This window comes from Artemia franciscana, chromosome 1 (genome assembly GCF_032884065.1).
Source record: "Artemia franciscana chromosome 1, ASM3288406v1, whole genome shotgun sequence".
NCBI lineage: Eukaryota > Metazoa > Arthropoda > Branchiopoda > Anostraca > Artemiidae > Artemia > Artemia franciscana.
In genome coordinates this window covers 15,130,241-15,148,325 of record NC_088863.1, presented here as the reverse complement: position 1 = coordinate 15,148,325, position 18,085 = coordinate 15,130,241, and the positions used below count along the sequence as shown (strand labels likewise).

General features: G+C 35.0%; 1 long non-coding RNA gene across 1 annotated transcript in view; it reads left to right on the top strand.

Moving 5' to 3' along the window:
• Positions 1-17,046, top strand: part of LOC136026183 (uncharacterized) — a 29,404-nt gene extending 12,358 nt beyond the window's left edge. Inside the window, exon 2 of the long non-coding RNA XR_010617233.1 lies at positions 15,952-17,046. This is a non-coding gene — a long non-coding RNA (uncharacterized LOC136026183). The remainder of the gene's footprint in view (positions 1-15,951) is intronic.
• Positions 17,047-18,085: the final 1,039 nt, after the last annotated feature.

Here is an 18,085-nt window from a genome sequence, read left to right as displayed (position 1 = left end):
CATTCGTCTCTGTACTTCAAAATATGAAAAAAAAAACTTTATCTCCTGCATTGCCAAACACTTGTTAAAGTATCCTGTTCCCCCTTTCCCCCTTTGTTGTGTATACTTATATGTAATTTATATTTTCATTGCTATTAATATGTTAATAATATTTCCACCTTCTTTGTTACTTAAAGCATTTCCCTCCGTTACTGTTTGTGTGCTTATCAACATTTTCAATCAAACGGATCGTGGTAACGAACTGTAAGTAAGGAGCGACCCGGCTCTATAGCAACCGAAACTGTAAAAACGGAATTTTGATACCAATAGATACATCAAAAGAATTGGATTTTTATGCTGATTTTAAATATATATGTTTTATCAAGTTTAGTCTTACCCATCAAAAGTTACAAACATGAGAAAATTTGGCTTATTACGAAAATAAGGGAAAACCCTAGAAGTCATGGAATCTTAATTAAAAGTATACCATCAGATTTAGCGTATCAGAGAATATTATTGTATGGTTATTGAGATTTCAATCTCCCATCTGCAGAAATGTGGAATTTTGTATTTTTTGCCAGAAGAAAGATCACGGATGCGTGTTTATTTGTTGTTGTTTTTTCACAGGGATGATCGTATCGACCCATTGGTCCTAGAATTTTTCGAGGGGGCTCATTCGAACGGAAATTAAAAGTTCTAGTTCCCTTTTTAAGGCACCAAAAAAATCGGACGGCAACTAGGCCCCCTTCCACGCTCAAATTTTATCCCGAATTCAACGAATCGAAATTTTGAGACAACCATTTTGTTCAGCATAGTCGAAATATTTAATAATTATGTCTTTGAGGACGACTTAATCCCCACGGTCTTCGGGGAGAGGGCTGCAAGCTTCGATTTTCGCCCAGTGTTCACATGGAGTATTGGTTATTAGTAAGTATACAGACGTTTTCAGGGAGAATTTTTTTGGTGTGTGGGGAGGGGGTGTTTGGGGAGATTGTGTTACGTGGGAGGAAATTTCCATGGGGGAAGATAATTTACTTGAAGGAGGCTTTGGATATTCCAGCATTATTCAAAAAACAATCTGAAATTAAATTAAAAAACAAGTTTTTTTCAATTGAAAGTAAGGAGTAAGTTTAAAAAGCGAACAGAAATTATTACGTATTTGAGGGATTGGATTCATCTCCTTGTCAATGCCTCGCTGTATACGCTAAAGTATTTTTAGTAGTTTCAAAATAGATATTTATTCTAATTAAACAGCCGTTGTGATTCAGGGTTCATTCTTAAAGAATTGGAACAAAATTTGAACTTTAGTGTAAAGAGCGAGGTATTGGACGAGGGGGCGAACCCCCTCATGTTATATATATGAGGAAGTTCACCCCTCCCCTCGTCAATACCTCGCTCTTTACGCTAAAGTTCGAATTTTGTAAAATAACGGACGATATAAGCAATAATTTGTTTGTGTTATTTTTTAGCCAATCTTAGCATTTAATTTTAGCTCAAGCAGCATCATAACTATGATTTTTATGCGATAATAAATCAAAGATATTGTATGTCTTCTCGGCTTATGGTTGTTAACCTACAAACCAAAGATATTTGATCTTTGAACTATGTTGAACAAAATGGATATTTCAAAGTTGTGATTGGATGACTTTGGGAGAGGGGGAGGGGGCTTTAGAGAGGCAGCGCTAGTTGCCCTCCAATCTTTTTGGTCACTTAAAGATGCACTATTAATTTTTTCGTTAGAATTAGCTATTACACATCTCTGGTCATGGTGCTCTGGTCACCCCCTAGCCCTGCTAAAAAAAAAGACAAAAAAAATGGAGACAGATCCATGCTACCCATGCAAAAAAGTGATTTTTTTTGCTGTTCAAAGAGGGGGCTGTAATGTATTGGTTTCTTACCATGTTGATTGCAATGGTGGAGTTTTAATTTTGATCTTACGTCATTTTCTTAGGATTTCAGACTTTTTCTGAAACCACCATAAATTTCTTTTTGCAATAAACTTTTACTTTTAGGACAAACCGAAGTAATAGCTACTATTTCTGAATTAGTGTCGAATGGAAATTGTTTTTCACTAGGTAGTTGTTTTTCTAAACACGTTTTTTTAACTTTTAGTTACTATGGGCTGTGGCTCGCTCTTTATTAGGTTGTAGCTACCACGGCAACCATGATAAAGTTGAACGTTCAACTTTATAGAACATTTTCAATTAGTAATTTAATTATTAAATTTGATCATTGAAACTTCTATTCTTCGTAAAACCGCAGTGTTGTTTTCTAAAAACCTTATTTACATTATTTCTTAGTCTCATAATTATCAGAATGCTATGTAATTTACTTCCAGCAGAAATCATGCTAATTGTTCTGCAATTGCTGCATTCCCTCTTATGACCTTTTTTATAAACTGGATTGATTTTAGTTTACCTAAAATCACTAGTTGCTTCCTTTTTATTACACATCACAATTATGATCTTAGGTATCTTATCTCTAACTGTGTAATATTTCAAAATCCACTTGCCAGGCTATCCGCGCCTGAGCCCTTACTATTTATTAATGTTTTCAGCTATTAAATTACAGAGATGCAAATTGATCTGCGTCAGCAAAAATCCCACAATATAATTTGTTAAAAAACAATGAAAGGTTTTTTTTAAATAGGCCTATACGATTTAATGCCATATCTATTATGTATTTTTTTAAATCTACGCGTTAAATAGACAATTGTCTTGTTTTGGTCAAATATTTTAATAAAATTACGAAAAAAGTTATTTTTCAATGAAAATACCTCCAGAAGGGTATTTTTCTAAATTTGGAGGAGTGCAGAAATGTAGGGGCCAAATGACCTTCCCCCAGCAATTAACATCCCCACTTCCCAACTTGTAATTGAAGTCACTGAATTGATCAATTTATTTAAATTTTGACTGCACACACTGTCCGAGAATAAGAGTGTAGATTGAAGAAAAAATTATTCCATTGCTATTATCTTTTAATATGTTTTATTCTATCAATTATTATTTATTCTATCTATTACCATTATTTATTCTATCTTTCAGTTGTCAATTTTTTAAATCTGGATATATTAAAAAAAAAAGAAATTCTCAATTGAATATCGGACTATAAAAGTTCAGAATCTTTCAGAGCTGCGTGGCATTTCAAGTTTGATTAAATAATAAAAATACTAATTTTTCTAGCTGAAAGTAAGGAGCGACATTAAAACTTAAAACGAACAGAAATTACTCCGTATATGAAATGGGTTGTCCCCTCTTCAATCCCTCGCTCTTTACGCTAAAGCTTTTAATTGTTTTAAAAAGTAGAATTGTGACAAAGAGTCAAACTTTATCGTAAAAAGCGAGGGATTGCGGAGGGGACAACCCATTTCATATACGGAGTAATTTCTGTTTGTTTTAAGTTTTAATGTCGCTCCTTGCTTTCAGCTAGAAAAATTAGTTTTTTTATTATTTAATCAAACTTGAAATGCCACGCAGCTCTGAAAGATTTTGAACTTTTATAGTCCGATATTCAATTGAGAATTTCTTTTTTTTTAATATATCCAGATTTAAAGAATTGACTACTGAAAGATAGAATAAATAATGATAATAGATAGAATAAATAATAGTTGATAGAATAAAACATATAATAAAAGATAATAGCAATGGAATAATTTTTTCTTCAATCTACACTCTTATTCTCGGACAGTGTGTGCAGTCAAAATTTAAATAAATTGATCAATTCAGTGACTTCAATTACAAGTTGGGAAGTGGAGATGTTAATTGCTGGGGGAAGGTCATTTGGCCCCTACATTTCTGCACTCCTTACTTTCAGCTAAAAAAATTAGTTTTTTTTATTTAATTTCTGAACGTTTTTGAATTAATACATGTTTGGTTTTGGCTCTCCACACATAAATTATTAAAATGAAATTTGCATATTAATTCTCTTTTTGGCTAAATGGCTCTCTCTTAGTTTTGATCAGACGATTTTGAGAAATAAGGGATGGAGAAAGAGGCCTAGTTGCCCTCCAATTTTTCGGTTACTTAAAAAGGCAACTAAAACTTTTAATTTTTAACGAACGTTTTTATTAGTAAAAAATATACGTGACTTAAGAATTAACTTACGTAACAAACTTTCATAACCTTATATTTTTATCATGTATACGAGGGGGTTTGTACCCTCGTTAATACCTCGCTCTTTACACTAAATCGTAAGTTTTGTCCCAATTCTTTAAGAATGACCCCTGAATCAGAAAGGCCGTAGAATAAATAGTTGAAATTACTAAAAATACTTTAGCATAAAGAGCAAGGTATTTATCTCCTCCTAAATACCTCGCTCTTTATGCTAAAGTATTTTTAGAACCCCTCATATGCGTAATAATCTCTATTCGTTTTCAGTTTCAATGCTACTTCATCTTTTCATTTGAAATAACATTTTCATGTTTATTTTTTATTGTTTTCTTATAGTAATGCTAGAGAATCCTGAGCCCTTTTCATTGAATTTTTCTTCCTCCATGACAGATTCCTCCAAGGAAAGATCCTCCAACATAGCCCCTTCTCCTCAGCCCGACCCCCAAACAAAATAAAACCCCCTGAAAACGTCAAACGTCTGTACACTTCCCAATAACCATTACTATATGTAAACACTGGTCAAAGTTTGTAGCTTGCAGCCCCTCCCCCAGGGATTTTGGGGGAGTAAGTCATCCCCAAAGACATAGTTATTATGGTTTTCGACTATGTTGAACAAAATGGCTATCTCAAAATTTTGATCTGTTGACTTTGGGAAAAAAATGAGCGTTGGAGGGGGCCTAGATGCCCTCCAATTTTTTGGTCACTTAAAAAGGGCACTAGAACTTTTAGTTTCCGTTAGAATGAGCCCTCTTGCGACATTCTAGGACCACTTGGTCGATACGATGACCCCTGGGGAAAAAAAAACAAAAAAAAAACAAACAAACAAATAAACACGCACCCGTGATTTGTCTTCTGGCAAAAAATACAAAACTCCACAGTTTTGTAGATAGGAGCTTGAAAATTCTACAGTAGGGTTCTCTGATACACTGAATCTGATGGTGTCATTTTCGTTAAGATTCTACGACTTTTAGGGGGTGTTTCCCCCTCTTTTCCTAAATAAGGCAAATTTTCTCAGGCTCGTAACTTTTGATGGTTAAGACTAAACGAGTTTTGGTTACTATTGAGCCGGGTCGCTCCTTGCTACAGTTCGTTACCACGAACTGTTTGATAAAGTTCAGGCTCAGATGCAGACGGAGGTATACTCCGAAGTATTTTAACGCTCTAGGGCTTCCCTTTAGTTATTCTATGGCTCAATTTATTATTAGAGCTTTGTCTGAATTTATACTTTTAATGTAGAAGATTAGCTACAAAATAAAAAGTAAAACCAACAAGGGGACACAAAAAAAAATTAAGCATAACAGCAAATTACATAATCTAGGCGAAAAAATCACAAATGACATAAAATAAATGCTTGATTGAGTTAAATAATAAAGTTTAAAATAAACTCCAGAAGGAATAAATTTCACCGTGTTTTGTTTTTATTTCTTTTAGGTCTGCATAGATTATAGTTTTTTACTCTTATAATTTCTGTTTTCGTCTTCCTTTGTCCTAAAGACACCTCATTTATTTTACAAGTGAAGTATCCATCGCAGGGTAAATTATCTGACAACAGCGTACTTATGATTTAATCTAATACAAACAGGAAACCGTGGCAAAGGAATCGGAAAAGATTTCCAATCCCTCATCTGCGTAGGAAAAGTCAACTCCAATAAATTTAACAAATTAAACCCCTTTAATTTAAGAAAATTCCACAAATGACTAAATGAGTACTTCCTACTAACTTTAGCGTTGCCTCGTACTTTTTGTTTCAATCAATCAATGGGGTTTATTATCAATTAAAAAAATTAATTATACATAACGGCAATACTCAGTCCATCCATTGACACCAAGATCCTCAATCGTTACCTTTTAAGGTGGATCTCCGAGGTTTGAAGCAAATTCTATTTCCTATAGCATTGAAATACGCAACGAGATTTTCTCCTTTCTCATTGGCTTAATTGCTCTCTTGAGGGTTTACCAGAATATTTAAATACTGTTGAATATTACGACCGGATTTAAAGTGAATTTAAATTTTTTTTTACGTGTCTAATTGGTAACAGCTGACCATTGAAATTTGGTTGGTTACAAGTCAGATAACAGTTTAGCATTTGAATTTTCACAATGGGCAGAAAAAAAATAAGAACAAATAAAGGATGGGAAAACCTGAGACATTGGTAAGTTCTATTCCAACGTTATTGTAGATTATATTACTTTTATTCATGTACAAGTTATATTTTCAAACAGTTCGTGGTAACGAACTGTAGTAAGGAGCGAAGGGGCTCAATAGTAACCAAAACTCTAAAAAACGAAGTTTTGATACAAATAGTTACATCAAAAGAATTGCATTTTAATGCTGATTTTAAATATATAAGTTTCATCAAGTTTAGTCTTACCGGTCAAAAGTTACGAGCCTGAGAAAATGTGTCTTATTTTAGAAAATAGGCGGAAATACCCTCTAAAAGTCACATAATCTTAACAAAATCACACCATCAGAGTCAGCGTATCCGAGAACCCTACTGTAGAAGTTTCAAGCCACTATCATAAAAAAGGTGGAATTTTTTATTTTTGCCAGAAAACAGATAACGGGTACGTATTTTTTGTTTTTTCTTTGTTTTTTTTCCTCGGGGGTGATTGTATCGACCTAGTTGTCCTAGAATGTCGCAAGAGGGTTCATTCTAACGTAAACTAAAAGTTCTAGTGTCCTTTTTAAGTGACCGAAAAACTGGAGGGCACCGAGGCCCCCTCCAACGCACATTTTTCTCCAAGGTCACCGGTGACCCCAACACCTTGTGTTGGGGTTAGGGGGGAGGTTACGTGGGAGGATCTTTCCATGAAGGAATTTTTCATGAGGGAAGAGAATTTCCATGAAGGGGTCGCAGGATTTTCTAGCATCATTTATAAAAAGACAATGAGAAAATATTTTTTTTTCAACTGGAAGTAATGATCAACATTAAAACTTAAAACGAGCATAAAATGTTACTTAAATAAGGGGGTGTGTCTCTTCCACAATACCTTGCTCTTTACGCTAAAGTATTTTTAGTAACTTCAATTAGTTATTCTACGGCCTTTGTGATTCAAGGGTCATTCTGAAAGATTTGGGACAAAATTCAAGCTTTAGTGTAAAGAACGAGGTATTGACGAGGGGGCAAACTCCCTCATATACGTAATAAAAATACACACATATATAAGTTCGTACATAAGCTAATTCGTAAGGTACGTATGTTTATTACTAACAAAAACGTTTGTAAAAATAAAAAAATAAAAAAATCTAGTTGTATTTTTAAGTAACCAAACATTTGGAGTTAACTAGGCCTCCTTTCCCACCCCCCTTTTTTTTAGCGAAATCGTCCGATCAAAACTATGAGAAAGCCATTTAGCTTGTAATTAACATAAAATTGCTTCTCCAAACTAAACATCCGTATGATATATGGGTAGATTACAGCAAAATATATCGTGCAAAGAGTACATTCTGGCAGAATATGCTTCAATTTTTTGAGGATGCCAACTCCACGTGCAACTTTGGTAATGAGTTGCAGATAATGTCGCTATGATGCTTCCACGATAGATTTGAATCAATATGGAAGCCGAGGTACCGCAGTGATTTAACTTGTAAAATAGGCTTTTCACCTAATAGAACTTTACTACTTACATCAACAGAATCACCCACTCTACAGAATGTTTCAGTAAGAATTTTTCTTTACATTCACACACAGCAAACTTAAACTTGTAAACATCTCTAATCTTTTGAGAGTAATATGAGCTTTTACTATTAAATTATCTGCGGATTTTGCAAATACTGTTAGCAATATATGTATCCTTTAGATAAACGCGCATCTTGTTCACATAAACTGAATAAAGTAAAGGGCCCAGCACAGACATTTTGCTATTTATAATGTTAAATATTGTCGTATGAGTGTCTACACCAGGTAACTACTTTACCCCATGAAATACAAGGCTATCAAGCATGGACTCCTGATCATAATTATCAAGCTTTTTTTCTATTCGACCGATTCTCTCCTCCAAATTTTCAATTTGAAATCTCAGACTAACAAGAGCCTACTCAATTTTGCAAACTTTGGATTAAACTCGAGCGTGATTGAATCATAAACCTGGCCGATTATCAGTTCACTACCTTCTTTGTTCAATGAATTTGGGTCATTGAATTTGGGTCATTGGGTCATTGGACGGTTAATTCGAAAAAATGAGGTATTTTTAAGTTACGAAGGAGTGATCGAATCTTAATGAAATCTCATATTTAGAAGGATCTTGCAACTCAGATCTTTTATTTTAGATCTGGCTGAATCCAGTTTCATTGGGAGGAGTTGTGGGGGGGGGGACCGGAAATCTTGGAAAACGCTTAGAGTGGAAAGGTCACGATGAAATTTGGTGGGAAGAAGCACACATCCAAGATACGTGACTGACATAACTGGACCAGATCCGCACTCTTTGGGAGAGTTGGGGGGAGGGTAATTCTGAAAAATTAGAAAAATGAGGTATTTGTAATTTATGAACCGGTGATCAGATCTTAATGAAACTTGATATTTAGAAGGATCTTGTGCTTCAGCACTCTTATTACGAATCCCGACCAGATCCGGTGATAGTAGGCGGAGTTGGAGGGGGAAACCGAAAATCTTGGAAAATGATTAGAGTGAAGAGATCGGGATGAAACTTGGTGGGTAGAATAATCAAATATCGTAGATACGTGATTGACGTAACCGGACTGGATCCGCTCTCTTTGGGGGAGTTAGGGGGGTCTAGTGCTTTGGCGAGTTCGGTGCTTCTGGACGTGCTAGGACAATAAAGATTGGCAGGCATGTCAGGGACCTGCAAAAACTGACTTGATAAAGTCGTTTTCCCCGATTTGACCATCTGGGGGGCTGAAGGGAGAGGAAAAATTAAAAAAAATGAGGTATGTTTAACTTACCAGTGGGTGATCAGATCTTAATGAAATTTGATATTTAGAAGGACCTGGTGTCTTAGAGCTCTTATTTTAAATCCCGACCGGCATTAATTATCTGATTTTCTTTTCAATCAATCCATTGATTCTTAGAATTTTGCTAGAGCTCATACCATATGAGCTCTTGGCTCTTCCGACCTCGTCATAAGTGCCATATGAGCTCTTAAATCTTGTTTTTTTCAGGAAGAAAAACTTGCCCGAACAAGAAAGTTTACCAGAACAAGAAAAATTTCCAATGTCTCCAAATTGTTCCTGGCTTTCCAAAACTCCGAATCCGGCTTTAACTATTATAGATGATTCTACGGTTATTAAAAATGCGGCATCTGGTAGCTCTTGCGATTTTGGTTCGCCAGGAGAACACTTTGGAATCGATTTGTCTAGAATTCCAGATGTAAATTGTATAGTCAACTTGCGTCATCTGCTTAGTGAGTTTATAGAAGCAATAAAACATCAGTTCAATTGCAAGGACGGGAAATCAAAGCTTCGCGTGAAAGAAATTAAAAACACTGGACTCCAAACAAAGCTCGTCATTATCTGCCAAGACTGTGGCTGGAAAAAGCGAGTAGAAGGTGAGCCGGAAGCCCACCTCACTACTGTAAAAGAATACCTAACAAATTTCAGTGAACAGATATTAGGTAACAAAAAAGAGAAGATCAGCAATTTACGAGGCAACGTGAACGTGAAAGCTGTATGGGGTATCATGGGGACCGGAGGAGGCTACGCATCTTTGAACGAATTATTAAGTGTATTGGGAATAAAAAAATATGAATCCGAAAACGTTTATGAATTCAGAACGCTTAGTTGGTAACGCATGGATGGATGCACTATCAGATGTCTTAGAAGAAAATGGTCGTGAATCCCTGAAATTATCCATTCATGAGGACAGGTTTATCAACGATTTTATCTGGACTAAGGTCATCTGTGATGGTGGCTGGAATAAACGCAGCAAAGGACACGATTATACTGCAAAAGGTTGTGTTGGGGTAATCATTGATGCCTTTACGAAAAAATTATTATATGTAGGAATAAGAAATAAATATTGTTACCTCTGCTTCAGCTCAAAGAAGGCAAACCAGAAAGTGAAAGATCATGTTTGCTTTATGAACTACAATGGTCCCTCAAAGAGCATGGAAACCGACATTCTTGTTGAAGGTTTTCGCCAAAGTGAAGCCATGCATAACCTTCAGTATTTATAATACATCGGAGACGGCGGTTCTAGTGTTTTTTATAAGCTAAGACAAAGTGTTTCATATGGATCATATATCCAAAAAGAAGAATGTGCCAATCACGTGACCAAGAACTATACAAAATACCTCCATAATGTTGTGAAGACAAAAAAAGGGATGCACAGCAAATTTCTTTCAAATGACATAATTCTAAAGCTAACCAAAAATCTACGAGGTGCAATAAAAAAGAACTCGGCTGATGGTGGGTCTGCCGAAAATCTAAGACAACTCTTACGAAGAGGCCCAGAGCATGTGTTTGGTAATCATAAACAGTGTGATTCTGGCTGTGCCAAAAAGAATGGGGTCTTAGAAACTGTGGAGAACCGCTATAATAACCTTCCGAAAACTATTTTGGAGGATGTAAAAGCTGGCGTGGAAAATATTTGTAAATAAGCGGACTTATTAAGAAACGATGCAACAACCAATCTTGCCGAGAATTATATGTCTGTTGCAGTGAAATTCGTCGGCGGAAAACAAATAAGCCGCTCGAAACGTTGGTCATACCATGCTAGGATAAGTGGAGCAAGCCTATCCTACTCCTTGGGCCCGAAATGGCAATCTTCTACATGGAAAAAAACATTTGGCTACAGTCCTTGCAAAATAACAAAAGAATACAAGGTGAAAACTTCTAATCTTCGGAAACGGACAAAAACAAATCAGAAAAGATATTACGCAACCATGGGTGGGAGATATCTGGCCAAAAAGAAAGAGAATCAGAGTTTGCCTAAAGGCGATCAAAATTACGGACCAAAAAATACTCCAACCGCAATAAAAGGAGATCAAATGGGACTACTCATTCATCCAAATATCCAGTTTCTTGGAGCTTCTCTTGATGGTCGCTTAGAAAACGGCACACCAGTTGAAGTGAAGACTGTCCATAATATTCCCAGAGGAATGACCATAAGGGAAGTGGCATCCCAAAAAGGATTGGTAAAGAACTTTTTCCTATGGTCACACAATTCAAAATTGGAGTTAAAGAAAAATCACAAATACTATGCTCAAATTCAAGGTCAGCTAGAAATCACCAATCAAGTAGAATGTCACTTGGTGGTATATCACCATGAGCATGATGTGGAAATTGTAACTATTCCGAGATCAAAAGAGTATTTTTTGTCCATATTACCAAAGCTTCAGGAGTTTTGGAGCGATTGTTTACTTCCGGAGATATTAGACTCGCGATTGATTAGGAACATGCCACTTAGAGAGCCTGCCTTGGTCCGGGCTGCAGCAAATCGTGGAATGAAATGGACTTTGGAGCCAGAAGACAGTGGATGTGAGAAAATTACTTGGTCCGACACTGAAAGTGAATATTGAAAGTGGATTTTCCATTGACATGTGAAGAGCATTGACATGCGAATAGTATAGAGATTGTTTAGGGGTCATAATGTATTATAATAGTATTGTTAACCTTAACCTATTAGGGTTGTTTGAATAGTAGACTATTATAGGTTAACTATTAGTGTTGGTGAATAGCATATAAATATTAGTAAGTAAATTCTATTTGAGAAATTTCAGCATTCTGTCGAAGTCCAAACCATGTTGATAAATAAACTCTAATTACGTTGGGATTTAGTTGCTACTTTAGGCACTTCCAGGTAAGCTAGGACAGATAAATTTGGCAGGCGTATCAGGGAGGGGACCAGATTAAATTGGAAATAGTCATTTTCCCGATCTGACCATCTGGAGGGGGTGGGGGCCGGTTAATTTGGAAAAATAATATTTTTTCGGGGGCCGGTAATATTTCAGAAAAATTTCGGTTAATAGAAAAATGAAATATTTTTAACTTAAGAACGGGTGACGGGATCTTAACGAAATTTGATTTTTGGAAAAATGTTGCGTCTCAGAGCTCTTATTTCAAATCCCAACTGGATCCGGTGACATTGGGGGAATTGAGGGGGGAGCCTAAAATCTTGGAAAACGCTTAGAGTCGAGGGATCAGGATGAAACCTGATGGGAAAAGTAAGCACAAGTCCTAGATACGCGATTGACATAACTAAAACGGGTCCTCTCTCTTTGGGGGAGTTGGGGGGGGGGTTAATTCTGAAAAAATAGAAAAAATGAGGTATTTTTAACTTAGGAAAGAGTCATCAGACCCCAATGAAATTTGATGTTTGGGAGGATATCTTGTCTCATAGCTCTTATTTTAAATTCCGACCGGATCCGGTGACATTGGGGGAGAGATGGGAGGGGGAACCTAAAATCATGGAAAACGCTTAGAGTGGAGGGATCGGGATGAAACCTGGTGGTAAAAATAATCGTAAGTCCTAGATATGAGATTGACATAACTGGAACGGATCTGCTCTCTTCGGGGGAGTTGGGAGGAGGATGGTTAATTCTGAAAAATTAAAAATATAAGGTATTTTCGAGTGACGAAGGAGAGATTGGATCTTACAGAAATTTGATATTTGGAAGGATATCACGTCTCAGAGCTCTTATTTTAAATCCCGACCGGATCCGGTGAAGAGGAAGTTGGGGGGGGGACCTAAAATCTTGGAAAATGCTTAGAGTACAGGGGTCGGGATGAAACTTGGTGGTAAAACTAAGTACAAGTCCTAGAAACGGGATTGACATAACTGGGACAGATCTGTTCTCTTTGGAGGAGTTGGGGAGGGAGGGTTAATTCTAAAAAATAGAAAAAATTTGGTATTTTAACTTATGAAAGAGTGATCGTACCTTTATGAAATTTCATATTTAGAAGGACCTCGAAACTCAGATCTCTCATTTTAAATCCCTACCAGATTCAGTTTCATTAGGGGGGGGGGGGGCCGGCATTACTGGTACGGATCCGTTCTCTTTGAGGGAGCTAGAAGTTGGTAATTTGGAAAAATTAGAAAAATTGAGGTGTTTTTAACTTAAGAATGGGTGACCAGACCTTAATAAAATTTTATAATTAGAAGAAACTCAGGTCTCAGAGCTCTTCTTTCAAATTTCGACCAGATCTTTTGACATTGGGGGGGAATTGGAGGGTGAAACTGGAAATCTTGGAAAACGCTTATAAACGGCGTAGATACGTAATTGACGTAACTGGACTGGATCCGTTTTCTTTGTGGGAGTTAGGTGGTGTGGTTCAGTGCTTTGGTGAGTTTAGCGCTTTTGGACGTGCTAGGACAATAAAAATTGGTAGGCATGTCAGGGAGCTGCACTAATTGACTTGCTACAGTTGTTTTCCCCGATTCGACCTTCTGGAGGGCTGAAGGGAGAGGAAAAAATTGAAAAATTGAGGTATTTTTAACTTACGAGTGGGCGATCGGATCTTAATGAATTCTGATATTTAGAAGTACCTTGTATCTCAAAGCTCTTATTTTAAATCCAGACCAGCATTAAGCCTCTGATTTTCCTTTTAAAGCAATCTATTGATTCTTAGAATTTTGCTAGAGCTCATATCATATGAGCTCTTGGCTCTTCTTGAACTTGTCACAAGTGCCATATGAGCTCTTAGCTCTTGTTTTTGATGAATAGTATATAAATATAAGTATTTTCAAAAATTTATTAAATACCCCTAAGGGGTTTCCTTAATCCCTTACCTGTATTTATGACCCCAGGGCAAGGGTGCCTAATGTTTATTATGTACCTTCAGGAACATATCACTTTAAATGACATTAATTTAATAAGTATATGCATTACTCCGTAAAGCAAAGTATATGATTACCCCGGTTCCAAACCGGGGTAATCAGTCATTTATGAACGAGCTTATAAATCATGAACTATATGAGATGATGGGTCTCATATAGTTCCCGTGGATTTTTTAGATCCCGTGGAACTAAAATGGACGAATATCCTACAACTTTAAATTTAAAAAAATAATGTTCGTATATTTTATAGGCCTACAATCGGCGTTTCTTTACTTTTAAGAGCCAATAATGTCTAAAATAATGTGTTTTAAAGAATAACGTTCTTTTTAAAAATAATATTCATACATTTTACAGGCCTACAATCGATGTTTCTTTACTTTTAAAGGTCAATAATGTTTAAAATAATGTGTTTTTAAGAATAATGTTCTTTTTAAAAATAATGTTCATACATTTTATAGGCCTACAATCAGTGTTTCTTTACTTTTAAAGGCCAATAATGTTTAAAATAATGTGTTTTTAAGAATAATGTTCTTTTTTAAAAATAAGGTTCATACATTTTATAGGTCTACAATCGGTGTTTCTTTACTTTTAAAGGCCAATAATGCTTAAAATGATGTGTTTTTAAGAATAATATTCTTTTTAAAAATAATGTTAATACATTTTATAGGCCTACAATCGGAGTTTCTTTACTTGTAAAGCCAAACTGTTATCTGCTTTGTAACCTAACAAATTCCAATTCGTATGGTGTTAAAATGATATTGCCTCAAGGTGTTGTTGCCAATTATACATGTTTTCAACTTCTTTTTAAATCTGGTCTTAATGCTAAGGGGATGTCAACATTCTTAATGATATTCTGGCAAACCCCTCAAGGAGTGCTTAAGCCAATGAGAAAGGAGGAAATCTTGAATACTAAGAATTATTGCTAAAAATTATCTGTTATAACTACAAACTTAACAATCTTTGGATTATTTGTCGTATAAGATCAACAAAACAACACAAAAATCAAGGCTATATGATTAGTACAACCCTTTTTAAAAGTAAAGGAAGAATATCTTAAATGGCAAATTTTAAAGGAAACTGATGATAATAAAGAAAACAATTCACGGCCAAAATTTTTGAAATCTTGTGGCAAATGGAGAGGCTACTTTACAATTCTCTACGTCTTCTAAAAGTAATTTTATTGCTACTTTAAAAATTAGAGGTGTCCCCACTAATTAATTTTTATGAAGCTCTAAAGAATAAAAATGCAAATTTGTTCGGCCTATTCATGTCAAAGCTTTCAATGAAGCCACAGTAATTTTTTCATCAAAGAATCTGCTCGTGTCTGTTGTTAATACGCATTTCACTGCTATAGGAAAATAGCATTGACTTCAAACCTCGGAGATCCACCTTCGTGGTCACTGCTCCTACTCTCAGAAACAACCTTACCTCTCAATTACTCAACAAAACTACCAATTATCCTCCTGCCCTTTGCCCTAGGGGAAACCGCCTCATCATTATACCAAAAAAATGTATTTCTATCTATTCATATTTAATACTTTACATAAAAATCATTTTATTAATCACTATTTAACTAGTGTTTTCCAATGCTAATAAATGATACTAATAACTATTGATACTCAGAAGTATTTTACCAGTGCATCAATAGTTCGGAAAGCTTTCAATCCTTTGGATGATCGTATACTACCCTTTGTCCCAATCTATATATTTAAAATGTTATATTTCAAATGTCATATTTAAAATGTTCTGTAAAGGGAGCGTTAGGTTTTTCAGTTTTAGAGCTTCTATTTCATTTGTCCATTTGAAAAAAAACATGAAATTTTTTAAAATTTAATAAGTTAGTCACAGAGAGTCACAGAGGAGCACAAAGAATCACAGGGAGCTCAGATTTGACTTCATTTGTCCAAAACTATCTGAAACACTTTAGTATTGTTTACTAATGCCATAGTAAACCTAATTTAGCCACAGGGCGAAGTAGTTGCAGTAGTATTCGGAATGCGATTGTGTCCTAAATATGATTATCTATCTCATGTCTTTCTTCTGTTAATTCTACTGGCCTTAGGCCTGCTTCCTTAGAACTTAGAAAGTAAATCTTGTTTTTCTTCCTATTTATGTAAAAAAATTTTTAGGGTCAAAATTTGCTTAAGCGGCAAATTTATTGAATGGTGTTTCAAAATTTAAAAAAGGCTGCAGACTTGGAATGAAGACGAAGCTCGAAGATTTGTCTTGACAAAAAGGACAAGTAGCCGCAATCGATTAAAGGACATTCGGAGGATTCATATTGGCTGGGGAAGAAGGATAAACACTGAATTTGTTTAATCGTAGTCTTCGATTGTTTTAATTTTTCTGTGAAATAGTCTTTGAGACCACTATTGGGGGATTCCCTCCTTTCTATATGTGCAGGTAAGATCCTGCCGATTCGGATCTTAGAGATTTTCAGGTTTTTTACTGAAGAACACGAAGTAAATATGAATCAGCTGAACATTAATACATGGCACCAAAAGGAATAAATTGTTAGCTAAATTAAATACCAACTTCTGCATAATTTTTCCAGTCCTATGTTAAAATATCAATATTACCAAAAAAGTCCTATGTTAAAATAATCAATTTAATTTAAAATTTTTAGAATTACTCTATATAACTAAAATTTAAGCCCAACCTTTTAGGGGTACAAACTTGTAAAAATGAAGGGGAAGGGGATTTTTATTATATTTTGATGAAGATATAAGAAATGGTATTTTTTCAAAACGTAGAGGGAACAAATTTATTTTCGATTTTTCCAGTTCCAAGGAAAAGGAATTGTGTGGAAAAATATAAAAAAGTATTTTTGAAGGTTAGTTGGGGAGGCGGTGGAATAAAATTCAAGGGACCATTCACCCTTCCAAATTAGTGTCCCTGTCTCCTTCCTTTAAGTACTTTGACTGTAAATCTGGATTCAAAAAAAAAAAAAAAAACTACAACAACAAAGTGGTCGAAGTAAACAAAAATTTGGTGAGCCATCTTTATCCCTGTAATTTTCAAAAATATATATCAACTTTTGTAGAAAAAACTCAACTTATCCAGAAGGCTCCCGGGACCTTGCTATAAAAATACATGCAAAAGCGGGAGAAAAGCCTACATTGATTTCTTTACATGTGCAAAAAAAACTTTCTTCCTCGGGGATTAAGTATGAAACTTGGGAAATTCTTTCTACTTTAAATTTAGTCAACTTTTCTTTAGAGAGATTTCAGTTTTTGCTTTCCATTTTAGATAAATCCTAACAGAATTTGTGCATTCAGTTTATAATTCTTGGCATATAGTTTCATTGTCAAGAGATTTAAGAGAGCAAAAAAAAACTATTGAGATAAAAGAAGAATTGATCTGAAAAATTAGATGTTTTCGGATTGTAAAGGTAAAAGAATGAGAGAAACCAATTTGAAGGTATTTGGGAAAGTGGACGACCATCTATTTTTTGTCCTTAACTATTACCATATATTAATTGTAATCTCTTACGATCAACTATACAAACATTTTGGTAAGGTTGAATAAAAGGAAACAAACAACATGAGCATATACATGAGCCAGTGTTTATACTTCCACTATTTCCGTATTTTCGAGGGTTTCCCTTGATTTCTATCGAAGGAAAATGGATTTTTTAGAATCTCCCAGGAAATTATTTTCAACAAAGACCAAGTATTTTTTAGTTTTCTATCTTTAGAATTTACAAATGTTAATTGTCGGGCATATTTTGGATAAAACAATTTTTAATCATTGGATAAAATTGCCTCAAATTCAGCGATAGCGGAAGCAGTGACCAATGCTATGAGGATAAACATTTTGATCAGATGGTGGTATGGTCTAATGTTTTCAGTGGTTTATACTACCATATTATTATCAAGGAGTTTGAACCTTATTTTTCAGTTTTGATACCTTATACCTAGTAATGGGTTCTCGATTTCAAGCCGATAATGGTACATAAAGCTAGAATTTATTCCAAAAATAACACATTCCGAGGTCCCTAACATCACAACACTAAGCAAACTGAATAAACTAACTTGAAGCAGCATAGCATGAGCCCAGAAAGCTGAAAGTTTTTTTTGTACAATTCAAGAAATGAATTAACAAAGTATCCAAGCATTCAACAAATGGATCTTTGTCTGCTTGTATGGTACCATGAGTGTGCAAATTTAAAAGTGAAAACATGTCAATTTTTTCCAAATTTGTCTTCCATAGCTCCAATTTTCTTATAAATGGTTTTACATTAAATTTTGAATCAACAGATGC